The sequence below is a fragment of the Wyeomyia smithii genome, chromosome 1 (genome assembly GCF_029784165.1).
Source record: "Wyeomyia smithii strain HCP4-BCI-WySm-NY-G18 chromosome 1, ASM2978416v1, whole genome shotgun sequence".
Lineage (NCBI taxonomy): Eukaryota > Metazoa > Arthropoda > Insecta > Diptera > Culicidae > Wyeomyia > Wyeomyia smithii.
The window spans coordinates 67,835,203-67,853,807 of NC_073694.1; the positions used below are offsets into that span (position 1 = coordinate 67,835,203).

The window sequence follows — 18,605 nt, forward strand, 5'->3', positions numbered from 1 at the left end:
CGATTTTGTTTGAAAATTAGGTGCAATATCATTCAAATTCCAGTTGCTTCTGACGTAAACCACGGTTATGTTTGAAAATTGTGTTCAATATCATTTAAATTTGCGTGGAATATTATGAAATTTTCTATCATAAGCGATGGAAGCACATGCGATTCGACATAAAGTTTTCTTACTGTGTAGTCCCGACTATGCAAGATAACTATTAATAGAGATTAATAGAAAACACCGCGATGAAATATCTTTCCAGAAAGATATTGAACTGGTGCGAGCTCTCTCACACGAAAAGACATTACGCACAATAACTACACTCACAGAGCCTCTTGAGTATATATCAAATGAGGGGAGCTTTTAAGTAGAAAAATAGATTGCGTTGATTGCTCTGTGTCTCGAAACTGAACTAAAAATTAAAACCAGCCGCCCATCACGCATCTTTGCTCTTCGAATGCGATCGAATTTGTCTCAGCAAGTGCGCACCGCAGTGTACTTCTGTGTATTATAACTAGAGTGTTTGTTTTGCTCAACTGTAGTGTGAGCAGCAAGTGTATTGTTTTTTCTGCGAGCGGCAGAAACACAGCACGAAGCAGAAGCTGTGGTGAAAAATATTGCTATGCGCAGCGCTTATGCTAGGCAAGAAGTCGACGGTTAATATTCACTCTGTTCTACACACATATTGAGGTCTGTAAAGAGCTGTCATACACCGATAAAATAATTTGTTTTTAATGCTACAGTTTTTGACGTAGAACTACGTTTCTCAGGAAGTTCGGCTACATGGGGATGTAAAATGAAAATCTAAAACCGAAAAAAGTGAAAAATATGACCAATTTTAAACACTAATAAATCGATAAGTTTTCGATGGATTTTATTCGTTCTTGCAGCAATAGATTGGAACACCTTTTAAAAATCCTCCCAAATGCAGAAAATTGTAATTTCATTCTTCGAACTTTTGTACTATTGAAAATTGTCAAACCTTGTCAAAACGAAAAATTCGACCTCTGATTGTCGACAGAATTATAGACCTAGTGATTCGGGATGCTGAAACTGCAGTATAAGTAATGAAACAAACAACCTTCTATAGTTCTACGTCAACCTTCCGGTCGTGGCTTTGCATACAACCCTTCTGATTTTTCAGATATTCTCGAAATCTAATTTTGAGAACTAGTGTTATATATTAATAGCTACACATTTGCTGAAGACATATTTTTTCTAAAATGCAAGACTGAAACTTTTTATTTTGCAGCGCCACTAGCGCCGGAATTCCGAACTAAAACTTATCTTTCTTTGCGGCTTTTTTATATTAAATTTCTTCTGAAAATATTGTTTCAATAATACTGGTATTTGGAGAGTAAACGACATATGTTAACGATTTTATGCTCATTTTTTGACAATAACTGGGTCTGTGTAAAAGCTGTCTTTCTTGCGTCTTCTACAAAGCTGTGTTTGTTTTATTATATACAAATTTATGCCGAACATTGTTGCCTTTTAAATGCTACATTTTAGTTTTACATATTCAAATTGAATGAATTGTAAGGACTAGGGGAAGCGTACCAGTTATGGCAATACCAAAAAAATGCACCAGTTATAGCATGAACCAATTATGGCCTATGGAGTTTAAACGGAGTAGTGCCATAATTGGTACCGTTGAACTTATACGATATAACTGGTGCACTTGCCATAATTGACTCATCTACCCTAGTCATATATGAAACGATATATCTTTAAAACGAGTAAAGTAAGAAGCAAAAGTTTTCTGCAAAGTTTTTTGTGACACAATCATCTACAACTTTGCTAAATACACCATTCTTTTCTTCATTTCTCTAAAGTGTAAAACTAAAAAGTTAGATATTGCAGCGACACCAGAGGCAGAGTTCCGAAATAAAACATGTTGTCATTCTATGTGGCTTCCTATATACTGAATATCTTCTGAAAAAAGTATGTCACCAAAACCAGCACCAGGGTGGTAATTGAAAATAGTTCAAGATTTTCAGCTCTCGTATAATTGTGCATTGTATGTGTTTCCGGCTGAAAAGTCCCAAAAAAGTAGAACGACCAAATTTTTTATTGTCCGACGTTTCGTCACCGATCAGTGACATCTTCAAGGGAAACTGCGGAGATTTCATCACTGATCAGTGATCCCTGAACGTCGAACAGTAAAATAATAAATAGTCCTACTTATATGAGACTGCTCAGCCGAAATTTGATTTAAAAAACTACCCGAATCGTTAAAAATCATTGGAATTAAAATATTTTGAATTGCATATTTTTTCAAACCATTTGTCTTTCATTTCTCCATCCTGGACCTTCTACCAAAAGTTTTGTTATAATTTCCAGTTTCTTTAGAAAAAATTTTTTTATTCAAACTCTTTCTTTTGTAAGATAAAATGTTGTGCTCATTTTGAATTTTTCGTTGCACAAAATTTTGCTCTATGACGTCATCCATAAATTATGTAAGGGCTTTTTTCGAAATTCTCGACCCCCCCCCCTTTCTTCTCATAATAAGGCTTAGTAAGATTTTGCATTAGCCCCATCCCTCCCACGAATCTTACGTAAGATTTTCTTTAAAGAAAAAAAGAAAATATATTTTCGAAGATGAAACATTTTACAAATAGCGTATTCATAGAAGATAAAAACAAAACGAGGCAATTCAGTTTATACCATATTAAAGTAAATAAAATTCAAAATTAAGTAGAAATGAAGTAAAGTACATAATTATTCAGCGACGGCGAATTTACTGCTTCCTCAAGGCTTAGCTGTTAAGATTGCAGCGAGATATAATTTAACCAATTTTAATTAATTTTAGTTTCGTGATTTTTTCTTTTAGTTTCTTAAAATTTTTCAATCTTACGTATAATTCTCTTGAATCCCTCTCTCCCCCTGAACGCTTACGTAATTTGTTTATGACCCCTATATATGTTTTTACAAAGAATAATTAATTCCCTTAAATTCATTCATAGACTGTTTTTTCTATATAAACAAAGGTTTCTAAGCTGCAATGCTTCAAAATAAACTTATGCGAAATTGCATATGCCCTCATAAAAAGTAATTAGTTATAATGGTCATCCGCGAAAAATACTCAGTTTGCTAAGTCAGATAGGCGTGTAAAATTTCATTTTAATGAAGGCTGTTTGAATAATTTTTCGGGTATTTTCTGATCATTTGGCGTGGTTTTACTTGTAATTAAAAAGATTACTAAATATGTACGTACAAGATCAGTAAATTGTTTATGAATTGGTTTTATCAATATTTCATGGTAGTTTTATCAAAATATTACTGAATGTAATAAGTTTCATATTTAATTTTTTTTAAGTTTTTTCTAAGTTTAATCATATTTTTTTTAATGATTTTTTTAATCAACAGTTCTCAAGAGAACACTTGAAGAATACTTCACGTAATGACACAATGGACGCCTATGAGTGGAAAACGAACGGATTGCGTCTTCAACTCACAAGAAATTTATATCCAATTTATTTTTTTAAGTATCTTAATTTATTTTTTTAAGTATTTTTTTTTTTTTTTAAGTATCTTAAGTATTTTAAGATATTTTTTTAAATATCTTGTCCATTGTGACCAGGGCCGGATTTAAACGGGCCCGGGGCAGATTTGTTTGTGGGACCCTCTTTACTAAAAACATTTAGAGGTAACGTTCTGGAAGGTGACGAGCAAAAAAAAGTCGCCCCAGGACTAAGAGGCCCCTCGAATCGGGAGGCCCGGAGGATTTGCCCCCTTTGCCGCCCCCCCCCCCTCAAATCCGGGCCTGTTTGTGACTGAATAAGTTTTAGTTGCTATTAACACACTTCACGTATAATGATCAATTTTTTTTTGTAAGCAGTTCGGCTAAGTTTTTTCCCAATATCAGAAATGAAATTATTAACTCTCTACAACCCAGTGCCGCTTTTAGACGGTCTGAAGATTCATAGTGATTTTTTCGAAGTCTTATTACAAGTTTCAATTGGTTTATTAGGAGCAGCTTTAACATTATCATGTGTTTGATAAAAATGGCAGCGATGAAATAAGCGGAAGATGCTCACTCATATCACTGAAGATAGTGTGATCTTGCAGTCTCGCAGTACGGAATGGTTTTCGCTAATGAAAAATGAGCGTCACTAATTACTGAATTAGCGATGTTGAGGAATAGCGTACACCTCTGGAAACAGTTTATAACAAGGGTAGCTAAAAATAATCGACAATCTACAATCGTGACTTGTTTTCAATTCAGTTTTTAATGTGAAGGTGGCATAACGTTTAATTTATTTCATCTTAAGCTAACTTTTGAGAAGTGTAACGTTATGAATTAGACGCGTTCAAAGAAGAGTAGAAAACAATCTTAAGAAAAAAATGTCGAGGTTCAGTAGAACTTGAATCCACAGCGAACCAATCTCATTCAGAACTGAATCAAGAGGCCTCGACAATGTTAATGCAAAATACCTGCGACAAAAGGGTATTTTACATGCAACGCTTGTTGCACCCGATAGATCCTTTCCAAGAACGCCTAACCGTCGGCAATCACATCGCGATCCCGTCGATCAACGGCGATGGCTAAGGCGGCGGCTCCAATGCCGTTCATGCGACCATAGATCACCTAGCGACGGCATCGGTACGGGGGAACCGGTCGAAGAAGCGCTCCATCATCATTGCTCCACGAGTCCCCGCCTCGGAAATGTCTAGCCTTGCGAGTGTCGATCATCGTTCGCCTGTTTGCGCTTCGTGGGCTAGGAAGGCAAAACAACGCGAAGGAGGAGAAGGATGGCAGATTCGCAAAATTACTGGCAATAAAACCAGTCCCAGTTTAGGAGCAGTTAGCGAATTTTCGGCAGCGGCGTTCATCACCATCTTCAACACCGTCATCATCATCATCATCATCATCAAAGTTACCATCATTTTCAACGCCTCGAGCGATGTTAAAGGAGCTGAACCTATTGTCGCTTGGTCAAGCTCTAGAGACACCGAACAAACATGATCCAGATCGGTAACATCGGGTTAAACCCTGCAGAATTAAAACTAGTAATGATACAGAGAAAAAAAGTGAATTACCTTCAGCTTTACAACAAAGTTTATCTCCTCAGCTTCTTTCTGCTTGCTGGCTGCTATCTGCCACTGGGGTGGCCTCGGGTTGTGTCGATGGTTTGGCAAATTTTTTCCTCCAGTCGCAGTCGCCCCCTTCGCTTTGGGTTGTGTGTTGTGAATGTAAAATCAGCCAAAACCAACGTGGTGAATAGAAAATAATACGTTGACAGCGACGACGAAAACGACAGCCAAACGGGTAACGAAACAAAGAAGCAAACGAAAACAAGAAACACACCAAAACGCGTCGCTGTGACGCGACGTGTTCGTTACACGGCTGTGGCTGGGTATGCAAGCGAGCGATCGCGGCGCGTTTTGCCGCCGCGCGCGTCGTTTTCGGAGGTAGATTTTGGTGGTGTTTTCAAACGTGTGATTCGAGCGAAGAAGCCGCCCTCTGTGTGGGTCCGGCACCAGCGTCCGGAGCGGGGTAGAGACGGAGCGATTACAAGTTTGCGAAAAAATAATATGTATAATCCAAGGTTAAACTTTGGGTTCGTCGTCGGTGTGCTCTCTGCTGCGTACACCCCCGTAACCGTTTCACGCACCACCGCACCCGTAACGTTCTATATGGTTAGCCGGTTACGCTGAGCATCCGCTATTTCACTCGCACTAACGTCTGTCTCATCGCGCACTATTTTTATCTTGTTCTCCTCTTCTGGGTTCGATGACGGTTTCGAAGGTTTGAGGTTGTGTCACTTTACCGACTCCCGCTCTGCCACTTGTCCCCGTTGGGGATCGGGGAGCACGGGGTCTACTAACTTCGCAAGTTGAACTGATGTTTTATTTATTTTCTTCTCGCTTCTCTCCGCTGTGGTAGCGTCCGGGCAGAGGGTTTAGGCTGATCAGCAGAAAAATAACATGCAGAACGACCGCCGGAACTCGTCGCCGGGACTCGAAATGCAGTATATATTTATATTGATAACTATTAGAAAGATGGCCGAGCTGGGCTGAACACTGATGTGTGTGCACTTTTGTTACTACAGTACAGCATATCACACCGCTCCGATGGGTTAGCTGATAAACTGCAGATCCTGTGGGAAGACAGTTGCGTTGGGGATTGAGAGTGTGTATTTTTGTGTCTATGGATTGGTGTGAACAGAGCACTTTTTTGCACGGACACGTGACAGCTGCGGATAAAAAAATCCCAGAACAACGGGAGGCTTGCCTGTGTGTGACGTGGGCTCGCGGCGGAGAGAAGATCCTACGTGATGATGCGCGATCGTTTGGGGCAGCTTTTCTGCCTTCGAGTGGCCAGGGCGGACAAGTGCAGTCGGACAGTTGCGCGTGGGACAAGCAGGAGAAAAAAAATTAGCACGGATGTTTGTTCCGAGCGATGTAAGCTGGATATTCGGCCTGAAATAGCGCGATCAGATAAAATAGCAGAGTAATGCTGGTCAAGCTAACGGATTTTGTAATATTATTCGTAGACATGAAAAATAAAAATTAGTGAAATATTTGTTTCAATGGAGCGAATATTCCAAGAATTATAAAAAAGGGAGTAGCAAATACAACAGCAAAAACCGCAATTAGAATACAGTGATGATAACAGAAGTTTCATAACTAAGCTAACGTAGATGCGCTTGTGTTCCGGCGGTATTTCTTAAGATCAACAAAAGTAGCATACTTTTGATGTAGCGAACAAAAATGTTAATTAATTGCTGACGTTTTTGTTATGCCGGATAAATTAAAAGCTGTTTCGTGTTGAACCGCCATTGTCCATTATCTGTACGTGGTCATACATTCAATAAATCAGTATCATTGCATTTAGCTATGAGTATCATATACGATATTTCACTGAATCGCTAATTAGCTGTGACAATTTCCAGTTAGTCAATCAGCGATTACGCTAATCAGTGATCGCTCTTTTGAAGTAATGCTTGAGAATAAAGTTCTTCAAACGCCAGAAGAAAATTCAAGTTTCCTTTTGTCGAAATCATAAACTAAGTTCATGTTTCATCACTCAGCGATTTTCCATTGGAACTGTCAATTTGCAACAACGTGACAATGTACAGTGGTACGAGTGCTCAAAATCGTGCACATTTATCATTTCCTCACCAAGTACTGGTTTTCTTGGAATACTATCTTCAGAAGAAATTTAATATATTAAAAGCCTTAAAGAATGACAATAACGTTAAGTTCGGAACTACACCGCTAGTGACGCTGCAAAATCTAACTGTTCGAAAAATTATAGAAAATGTTATCACGAAAAACTTTGCCGGAGACACTTTTTTCCTAACTCCTCCTGTTTCAAGATAAAAAGTTTTTTATTAGATTGGACCTTGAGATCAAATTTTTCAAGTAAAAAAACTGTATCTTTTAGAAGGCAACAATGTTCAACATGTAACATGTACATCATCAATCAAAAGAGATAGCTTCTTCACAGACGGATTTTTTGTACATTCCCACATCACATTTTTGCCAAAACTGGCAGACAAAACATGCATAGGATGAATTATTATTATAATCACTCTGCGAAATTGACTGAATTGTTTGTCCTTCCAGTATCTTAATCGCCTAAGTTTCGTTTAATCTTAGCAATGCGTTAATTTTACTCCTTGCTTTTAGTGACATTGCCCTCTTCTTTTTTGAATAGTGCGAATCCGTTCTTGTTTTTTCAAAAACTGAATATTGGTATTTGTTATCTATCGATAAAAAATTGTAAACAAAAACTTGCATTTTAAATGATTAAAATCCATGCATCAATTTAACGCTAGCATAAGTCTATCTTTCCAAGGTTGAAGAAAGCCTTGTTTTACTTTTTCGAAGGCAACACACGACAAAACGTTGGCCAGACTACTAATCACAGCAGGCTTTTCTTTCGTCTGTTGCATTGTAACAACAATTGAATTACCTATATTTTTATATATCAATCTATTACATTAATTTGTATATTAAAAATAAGTTGGAGTTCGCAAATCACGATTTAATTCAAAAACAGATCAGCGGATCGGAGTGAAAATTTGTACGAACAGGTTCCTGGGCCCGAGGAAGGTAATCATGCTGGTTTGAGGTCCCTCCCTTTTCTAGAAAGGAGGGCTATCATACAAATGAAGCACACATTTCTGCAAAACTCAAGAAACAATCAAGAAAATGGAACCAAATTTGGCATGAGGGGTTTTTTGGAAGCAAGAAATATTTCTATAATGGTTCAACATCCCTCCATTTTCTAGAAAGGCGGGGTCCCATTCAAATAAAGCACCGATTTTCGAGAACTAATAAAACAAATGGAACCAAATTTGGAATGTGAGGATTTTAGAGTAGAAGACATGTTTCTATAATGATTTGACATCCCTCCGTACTCTGGAAGTCCGCATTAAAAAAATTTCGCTCGTAAAAAGTTGTCTGCTTAATACTTTCGAAGAACTACGGCTTTTCGGTAGCGCTGTACACCACGTAAAGTGTTCCATGTAACGTACAAAAAATGTCGTAGACGTTTTCTCAAAATATCCACTGATTCACTCCACTAAACTTAAAATATAATTGAGAGTCATTATGTGCTTCATGTTTTCTGCATATTTTACATCCTTTTCAATTTATTTTGAGCAACAATTCTTCGAAAAATTTCTGCCATTTCAGACTTCCAGAATTTATTGCACCGCTTCAACTAAACTGTTTAACAGTGATTTGATGTTGGTGACTTTCTACTCTTTTTGGTATGGTTTTTCTGCACTTTGTGAAGTCAGTTTTTGCTTTTTGAAGAACTCGCAATATATATTCATTAATGATGAATTTAACTCAGAATCATTTTGAATGCTGTTGAGCTCAACGACAATTCTTCGTATATATTTTCTATCATTTCAGATCTCGAAAGTTTCATCAACTGTTTTTATGATTTCTTCCGGATGTTAGCTGATTTAGAGTGATGATTTAAAAATGAATCAAATTCATTCGAAATTATTTCCACTAAAATAAAAATCTAAGATGTAGTTAAGGATTAATATATAGAATTAATTTTAGAATCTTTTTCGGAATTTCTGATTTTCTGCAGATTGGAATTCGATGAATTTAAGTTGAATTTGTATTTTTAACATTTCTAGCTTTATTTTCCTTTCTCTAATTCCAATCCTCATAAAAAATACTGCCGAAATTCCGAAATTCGCGTCAAAAACCCGCGGGAATTTCGAAATCTGAGGGCGAAAAAACACGTTAAGTCCAAAATTCGCGTAAAAAATGCATAATTTCCGAAACCCTTATAAAAAAACTCGGATATGCCGAAATCCGCGAATAAAAATGCGTAAATTCCGCATAAAAAACGGGTAAATTTCAAAATCTGTGTAGAAAAACCGCGTGAACTTTGAAATCCGCGAAAAAAATGCGTGAAATCTAAAATCCGCGTGTAAAAACAGCGTAAATTCCGAAATCCGTGTATACAAACCCTATAAATTCCGAATTTCGCATACAAATCCGTGTGAACTCTGAGATTCGCGAAAAATGCGAAAATTCCGAAATCCGTGTAGAAAAACACGTGATTTGCGATATCCGCGGAAAAAATACGTAAAGAATACCGCGTAAATTTTGAAATTCGCGTAAAAACGCGAAAATACTAAAATCCGTCTAAAGAATGCGTAAATTTCGAAATCTGCGCGCGAAAAACACGTAGTTTCCAAAATTTACGTAGAAACTCTGTTATTTTCGAAATCCGCGTTAATTTCGAAATCCAAGTAAATTCTAAAATTCTCGTAAAAAACTCGCATAAATTCTAAAATCCGCGCACACAACTCGGTAATTCCGAAAAATGCCTAAATTCCGAATTGCGCGTAAAAAAACGGGTGAATTCCGAAATCCGGGCGTATGTTTCGAAATTCTCGTAAAGAAAACTGCGTAAATTCGGAAATTCACGTAAATAATTCGAAACCCGCGTGAAAATATAACGTGAATTTCGAATTGCGTGTGAAAAATTCGTGATTTTCGAAATCCACGTTTTGAATGTTTTGAATCAATTCTGTTAAATATTTTCGAAAAAAAAAATCAATCAAAGAATAATATCAAGTAGGGTGTCGAACGTCTTCGTTAGTGGTTTTCTCCGGCCTTCTTTTGCATAAGATTACTGCAGAAAAACTGCCGAAGAAAACCACTGACGAAGACGTTCGATACCCTAATAGGATTAAGTAAAATAAAAATGAATGAACGGTTTGAAAATGCAAATACATCAAAACATACCGGGTAAAAACCGGCATTCCGGAAAAATGTGCGTTATAAAACGCGTGAATTCCGAAGTCAGAGTGGAAAAACCATGTAAATTCCGAAATCCGTGTAAAAATACCGCGTGAATTCCGAAATCTTCGTAAAAACCGCGTAAATTCCTGAATCCACACAAAAAACGCGTAATTCCTGAAATTCGCGTATAAAAACCGCGTAAATTCCGAAATCAGTGAAAAAACGCGAAAATTCTGAAATTAGCGTAAAAATCCGTGTGAACTCCGAATTTCGCGAAAAAAATGTGTAGATTCCGAAGTCCGTGCAGAAAAACGCGTGAATTATGAAACCTTCGTAAATTCCAAATGCGCGTGGAAAATTTATGAATTCCGAAACACGCGTAAAAAACCGCATACATTCCGAAATCCGAGAAAGAAGCGTAAATTTTGAAACCTACACGCAAAAGTTCAAGCTTACATCAACCGATGTGTCCTCTCAAAACGCACATTGAATGCTCTGGCTTTGCACAACAAATGTGTCAAAAGGATAACGCAACAGTTGCGTAATGAATACATTGGCCATTGGATTGGCATTACATTGGCCACCAGAGATCGAAATTAGAATATGGGTCATTCCATACGAAGTGTACATGCCACTTGGACATGACCATCACAGATTTTGTTCAAAGTTGGAGGAATTGTTCATTTACTGTCTCTTTTGAAAAATCCCAATTTTGGTGTCTAGCACCCCCCTCTTTATTGCAAAGTCGCGAAGTTTACAACTTTTTTTCGTAAAAATTTTATATCTCGAGATTGACTCATATTACTTCGGGATGACAGTTTCTTATGAGAAATTTTCCATGAAAAACGATGAAATTATCAAATTTAAAATCAAAATGGCTGCATTTGCCGAAAAATGTAAATTTAGTTTTCAAATAGAAAAATAATTTATCTGGCAACACTTCCGTTCAAAACTTATATTTTTTCTGGATTCCTTGGTTTGTTTCCTTCTAAAATTATCTATCAGTATTTTTCGGACATCTTACGTCTATGAATTGTAAGAAAAAGGAAAAAGAGGTTTTGAACAAAAAATGCGTGACTTTGCAATAAACAGGGGGGTCCAACAGAGCGGGGGGTATTCCAATCGACACCAAATTTGGGATTTTTCCAAAGTGACAGTAGATGAATAATTCTCCCAACTTTGAGCAAAATCTGTGATGGTCGTGTCCAAGTTTGTGCTTTTTCGTGGTCACTTCGTATGGATTGACCCATATGTAAAATACACACAAAATCGTCGTGTTTCGGTAGACTTCGGTTTTGGGCAAACGATCAGTTTTGGGGCGCTCGGTTACTTTTGCGAGTCGGTGCGTATCAAAGGCTCGTGCATCCCTAATCAGCGTCAGCAACCGAGACAGCCAATAGCGAGCCTTGTTGCAACAGAATTTACTGACACTGGTGCCAAAAACGTGGAACCGAGTGCATATGAATAAAACCAGAATCGTCGTTAAATGCAAAATGTTTGGAATAAATCCAATGTCTCTTTAATTGTTATTGATTCGATGCTGTTTTTGAATGACCGGATTCATGATAGTGAACCGATCAGTTCATATTTGCATTAACCTAGTCAGTACCAAGATCATCAGTGCTGATTACTGCTTGCACTGCCTTAACGATAGCAGCATTCTGAAAAATATTACTAATACCAGTACAAATCATCATGGCAATACTAGCAAAAGTGATTTGATTTTCAGCCGTCCAATACATTGAACATGCGCTAGAACAACAAATGCGTTATGAACAACACACATTCCTTGTGCTGGTTCCGAAACAGTACAAAAAATGTTGTAACAAGACGCAATATTGATGTGGTTACACATAGTCCAACTTTTGCGTGTACGTTGAAATAAAGCCGCATAAATTCCGGAATCCGCGTACAGAATACCGCGTAACTCCGAAATTCGCGTAAAAGCCTGCGTGAATTTCGTAATCCGCGTAAAAAACTCGTTCGAATTCGGGAATCCACGTGCAAAGAAAACACATAACCTCCGGAATCCCGGAATCCGCGTAGAAGAATGCCTAAATTTTGAAGTGCGCCTAAAACCCCGTAAATTCTGGGATCCGAGTGAAAAAAAAAATTTCTTCGTTAAAGGTTAACCGCAATTTGTTTTGTGTTTCCTGACACCGAAATGAAATTTTATTTACAATAATTAGAACATATTATTTTAAAATATAATTCATAAAGGCCTTAAAATGTTTTGCTACCGGAACTATTTTTGCCATTTCAGACCTCAAATTGAAATTTGATTTCTGCTGGTTCCGGCTCTAGAAACATTTTTATCGAAGATTTTTAACAAAATTGCAGCATATTTTCCTTCGTGAGTCGTCTTTAAACTGTAAACATTTGTCTACTCTGCTATCTAAACTGTCCACGGAGGCCCTACGAGTACTACGTGCAGTCATTGTGACATAACAAGCATGTTTATCTCGATTTCCTGATCTGAAAGATCAACAGGTTAAAACAAACAGCTTTGATGATGGAATCACATTAATGAATTGACTCTCTGCAGAAATGGCCTATAGGACAGTTTTGCGATTAATTGAAAATGAAATGTCCCAGGCATAACACATCTTTTTATATAATAAAAAATAAGTTGAAGTCCGCAAATCACAATTTAACTCAAGAGCAGATAAGTGGATCAGCGTGAAAACTTGTACGTAAGGGTTTCTCGGGTCGAAGACGGTTATTATGCTGGTTTGAGACACCTCCCTCCTCTAGAAGGGAGAGCTGCCATACAAATATAACACAAGTATCTACAAAACTTAAAAACTAACCAAGTGAATGAAACCAAATTTAGCATGGGGAAGTTTTTGGAAGCAGGAAATATTTTCATGGTGATTTGATATCTCACTCATCTCTGGAAGGGAGGGGTCCCATACAAATGAATCACAAGTGGTTTTTAAAAAGATAAAAAAAAGTTGGTGTGTTGATAAACCCTTAGCTTTTTATTATTTGGCTTCAAAACAAAATGGCGTCGAAAAAACATTGAAAATTCTCGATTTCTTAAAAATTCTAAATAGCGCCATTGTTGCCTTTTAAGGTGAAATGGGTCCAATTAGAAAATTTGTCTTAACATCAAAATACATAAAAAATCATACAAAGAAGCCGAAGCAGAGGAAAAACTAAATTTTTTTGCACTGTGGTATTATTTCATAAACTTTGAATTTAATTTAAAATCATTTTCAAAGCTTTTGGTCACCAGTTTTTGGAAATAATTTTCAAATATTCTTAGACGATTCCAAGCATCTGTTACTATTTTCTCTGATTTTCGCTTGTTTTTCGTCGTTATAGTTCCGCAGCTTTGAGATCAATTACCGACCATTAATCTTCCCCGGGCCTTGTTAGTTTTTTGATAGCGATTTGTAACCTAAATCGCTTTGTTTTTTAAACACTTATAATAATATTGTCTAGTTCTGGCTTTGAATTGTTCAGAATAATTTCATGTCATTTCAAGAGTACAACTATTTTCACATAGATTCGTCACAGACTTTGCAGCCAACCGTTAGTGTACAGGACAATTGCGGGGCTAGCGAAGTGTGCATTGACTCTAACGGTCCCTGCTAGAAGAGATTCGAACTTATGACGACTGGCTTGTTATACCTGCATCTGATTTCGAGACCAACTATAAAGTGCTTGGAATCTTCTAGTATTTGTAAGATAGTAGAACATGTATGAAATGAATCAAAAATAGTATTTCAATGCAACATGATAAATTTCCCGGTTCTGTACGAGCTATGAGTCACACATGTTTTATGGAGAAATAAATTGCAAGTAATGCTTTAAAATATTCACCAAACGGCGCCAATTTCTTGATAGGGGACTCCTAGAACCTCGGAAAATATAAGCTAGCTCTCCGAACAATGTTTTGAATTTTATTCGCTGCATAACACCGCAATGGGACAATGCCATCAATTGCAATGTTAACTAATAAAACAGAAGGTAGTTGTCTTTACAAGAAAAGGCTTAAAGCTAGCAATAGAGAACCCACCACAATAAATCAAAGTACTGGTCGCAGTGGTACTCAATATCTCACTAATTAAAAAATGTCTCAAAAAAAATATTTTAATCACTGTATGTCATTTCGCCTAAATTTCTCTTCGATGCTGGATCGATGTTGACACATTTGAAATGACTTTTCTAAGTGATGGTTTCGATTCCTACCGAGTCGAGCGTTATTCGAAAGCACAACAAGTCCGAATTTGGTTTTATCACTGTTGTAGTTTGTGGCCAATTCCAGGATAAAAAAGTTACTAGATTAACCCACAAAATTTCCCAGTTAACACTATGTTTTCATCATTTATCATTTATTAAACCTATCTATATCAATAGGAATGAGAATTGAAATTTTGCATGCATTTCTGCGTAAAAAAACCAATAATTCATAGAAGAATCTGATACATCGAAAAAAAACCTACTTGCTCTCGGGAAATTCACGGTTAATTTGACTGACTTTATAAAATTTCATTAGTTTCACATTTATTCACATTTCATTATCAGATTATAACCTGCAATTTTTCTAACTTGAGTATGTAAACTTTACGCTAAAAAAAAAACTTCAGAACCCGCCGCACCAAAACTGGCGAAAGCATCGGCAGCTTACATCATACAGACAAACTGTTGATAAAGGTTGAACCTTTTCGGGGTGTACGTGAAGCGGCAAAAACTTTCGAGCGGCCGTTTGCCAATCTTATCAGGGCTCTTCATTTACGTAAACTGACAAACCCAAGATAATGCGACCTTGCGGTGCAGATTTTTTTCTCACAAAGCCCTGCTGCAGATAGATTCTATTTTTGTGCCCACAGACACACAGGGTCGAGCTCAGCTGGAAGTCGCAATTGAATGCGCAAATTGTTCCGCCAAAGATCTGAACTCAGCGCGTGCCGTTATCCTGAGCAACACCAAACCTAGCCATAAATAGCCGGACGGATGTCATAGTGGATTCCGTCGGATTCGCAAATTGTTTACCGCTTGGCGGATATTTTGGGCGAACAACGGCGGCCCGGCCCTGCGTGTCCCCGTATACTTATCAATTGTTCGCTTCTTGGTTTACTCACATGCCGTGATCGTTAGCTTGTTGTTTTGCAAAAGCAAAACAAAGTGTGAAAATTTCCAAATTTTTCCCCCAGAACAAGCAACTGCCGGCGGCCTTCCGGCTCACTTGCTCGCTCGCTTGTTTGTAGACTTTAGTGGGTCAACCGCGGCGCTCTGATCTATCTTTCCCAAGCATCCTGTGCGCTAATCTCCGCTGCTGCGCCGCTTCCTTGCTTCACCCGAATGTGCGAATGTTTTGCGTATATGTGTACGGGGTCTGCTCGCATAATCGCTGTCGTTGTTTTCTTTTATCGCTCAGCAAACCTTCTGCGATTCGCGAATGTTTGCCATTTTCTTCGCTCCGCGTGACGCGTTCTGTCCGTCGCATATCATTTGGCCTATTCGTTTGTCTTAAAGTTTTCTTCGGGTTTAGCGAATAAAGGGAACGGTTACTCCCGTCACCCCAAACCCGCTTCTCGGTTCGGCGGTTGCTGGGTTGCCTTCAATCCAACGGGCAACCAGTTTCGCGAAGGCGAAGGGAATAGGCGAAATTGGACGATAAAATAAACTTCTTTTACCCCGCGCTGTTGTGTGGCTGCTGCCGTTCCTTGGCCCCCGCAGGCAGGCAGGTCCAAGTTGTCGTACTTTTTTTTGCTGCTCCGGCCATTCCATCTTTGGGCTGTACGATTATTTTTTTCTTTGGGCTGTACGATTATTTTTTTCACGCGAGTAGTTCTGCTCGCGGGTTGTAAAAGCGCAAAAATCCGTTAGGTTCGAGTGCGAAGAAAACTTGTTTTCGCTTTTTTATTATATATATATTTTTGCGAGCGAACGTTAGAGCGGCGCACAAGTGGACCCCTAATCCACCACCAGGAGGAGCAACTTCGCACTAAGGCCACTTTGGGTGGAACAAGACGAAGCAGAAACAGTGGAGATTGGCGATCGAAAACTAACCCCAAACGATCGCAGAGATTGTGAAAGACCGAGCGCAAAAAAGGGACTTAAACCTGCTGGGTACATACTAACACTTGTCACGAGTTCTGGGCTCTTCTTGAATGTTTGCTTTTTGTTGAGTTTTATTCCAAAGACTGCACACTTGTGGCTCTATTCAAACGTCCACCGTTGAGATTCCACACGGTTCAGTCCCGTAATCGAGGTAGATTGTTAGTTTCACTGTGGCACTTGTACTAAAAACGGGTTTCAACTTAAGTCTATGTTCCTAAGAGAGAGGTAGTTGTTTCCGGGGCAGGTAGCCTTGAGGGTTTCTATTCACTAATTACTAGTAAAAGGGCTCTCTTCAAATGACTAATCACATCTGGACTAATCTCTACAAGGGAACGCGCAAAATGACCATCCGCGAGACGCGCAACGCAAACTAAAACTGTTCGAGAGCGATCAAGTGAGAGTGCCGATTTTGCACATAAGGGTCCAACCCCGGCTCAAATCGCCGCCACCGCGAGATATTTCGCACACCGAGCACAACTCACAGAGACTTGATCACATAGCCGGGGGTCGCCCCGCGCGCAGGAACTAGACACACATTTTTGGTTGATTTTTTCTGTGTGTGCTGTGTGTGTACATCTCTAAGACACCAAAATCGCATATCGTCCCTTCCTGCTTACACTAACGGTCCCAAGGCCTCTCTGGAGAGCTGCTGTGCCCTCGATGTCACGATGAATACGAAGATAACGAAGATGAGGGGCCAGTTTGCCGATTTTTTACTGTGCTGTCCTTTTTGACAAGTCCCGCGCGATTAGACGCAGCGGGCGAAAACGAGACGGGTTGATGCCCAAAATTTGCAAACATTACGACGACAGTCTGCTCCACCGCAAGCAAACAAGCACGCACGCACACACAGAATCCTACGCGTGTGAATGCACATGTAACCGTGCACGGGATTGTCACTTTGGCCAAACACTGCCGAATATGCGAGCACACACGTGATCGCGCAAATTCGTACACCAAAACTGGTCGCAGAGTTCGCAAATGGAATCAAAGCAAATCCCATGGATGCATGCAACTACGTAGTTAAGCGAGATCTTCAACCTTGACGGTACTTAGGCGCTTCGATCGGTCCCTCCGAGTACAATCGAGAGCGCCCACCGTTTGACGGTTCAAGGTGACACAACTACACTCACTTCTCTTCGTCGCACGATATTGAGCGCAAAAAACGTTCACGTCACACAAAACCCGAAACAAACCAAAAAAAAAAAAAAAGATTAGAACTCGCCGATTCTAGTGTTCTACGGGTGAGCGAAAAAAAATTGCACTTCTCCCGTTGCTTCTGCGCGCCGGTTCTTCTCGCGTAAATCGCGGAAAACGCACGCCACCGCCACCGGTTTTGCAAAATTTTACGATCTTCCTGGCCAGCACTTTTTTGTTATATTCTAGTTGAACGCACAACTCTTCCTGCTTTTGCGATTGCCTCGAACTTATGCCGTGCCGGGCCCGCGGACGTTCTGCTCGGGACTGATTCGGCAAATTCCCGTGCGCAGTCAGATTAGGTCCCGTGCTGGTTGGTACTCTGGAGGAGATCTGTTTGCTGCTTCTGCTAACCACCACCGGTAGGTAGGCTGCTGAGGTAGTGGTGGTGGCGGTGGTGGTGGTGATAGTTGCGGTAGCGGTGGCTTCGGGGTGGCAGCCGGGAGGTTTACTTGGTTTGGTTTGATAGGTCTGCCTCCTACCCCGTGTACACGCGGGCGACCGTGCCTCCTTCGATTGATCATCGGAGAGATTCCACGCGGTTCCTCTCCCTTCTGGTGCTCGTGCTCTCGCTCTCGCGTTCGCTCACTCGCAACTCAGTTCGCTTCCATTCCGTCCCATCGCATTCAAATTCTCCTGCCAACCCATCCATCCACCCACCATGAATGGCCCTTCCACCGACCGCGCCGGTTTATGCTGACGGTAGAATCATAAAAATAAATGCGAACGAAAAAAAAGAAAAAAAATCTGCTGCCGGTTTAGCATTTTTTTTCGCGCATTCGTGCTTCTAATACCAACAACGCATTTAATCGCCGTGCGTCATCGGTGCCCATTCGCGCAGCGACATTTTCTCTCACCACAGGGAATAAATCGCGATAGTAATTGCAGGTCGCGCTCGTTCGGTCGCCTGTGACTTGTCTAAAATTTTTGGCCTCCGAAATATTTTTGTGTGTGCGAGCGCGCGCGTGTTGTGCACTACGCGGAAGGGAAGGGGAGAGATAACCGAATGATAACGATTGGGGCCTCAGTGTGTGCGCAGCTGTCTTTTTTTTGTTTTTGGAATCTGATGCACTGGAGTGCGGCAATTTTCAACGCTACCGTTTCCCCGCCTTACCCCGTTC

At 39.5% G+C, this 18,605-nt stretch overlaps 1 protein-coding gene across 17 annotated transcripts in view; it reads right to left on the bottom strand.

Annotated features, from left to right (window-relative positions):
• LOC129724438 (sex determination protein fruitless) overlaps positions 1-18,605 on the bottom strand; it is a 658,376-nt gene that overhangs the window by 133,027 nt on the left and 506,744 nt on the right. Inside the window, exons 1-2 of one of the 17 annotated variants that reach the window (XM_055679413.1) lie at positions 17,421-17,752; positions 5,029-6,089 (exon numbers count right to left, since the gene is read on the bottom strand). The exons of 12 other annotated variants lie outside the window; for them this stretch is intronic. The gene's annotated coding sequence lies outside the window, so the exon portion shown is untranslated. Of the gene's footprint in view, positions 1-5,028; positions 6,471-16,304; positions 16,855-17,420; positions 17,753-18,605 lie in introns of those variants that run through there. 4 more of the 17 variants (XM_055679447.1, XM_055679421.1, XM_055679439.1 and 1 more) reach the window with 4 other exon arrangements.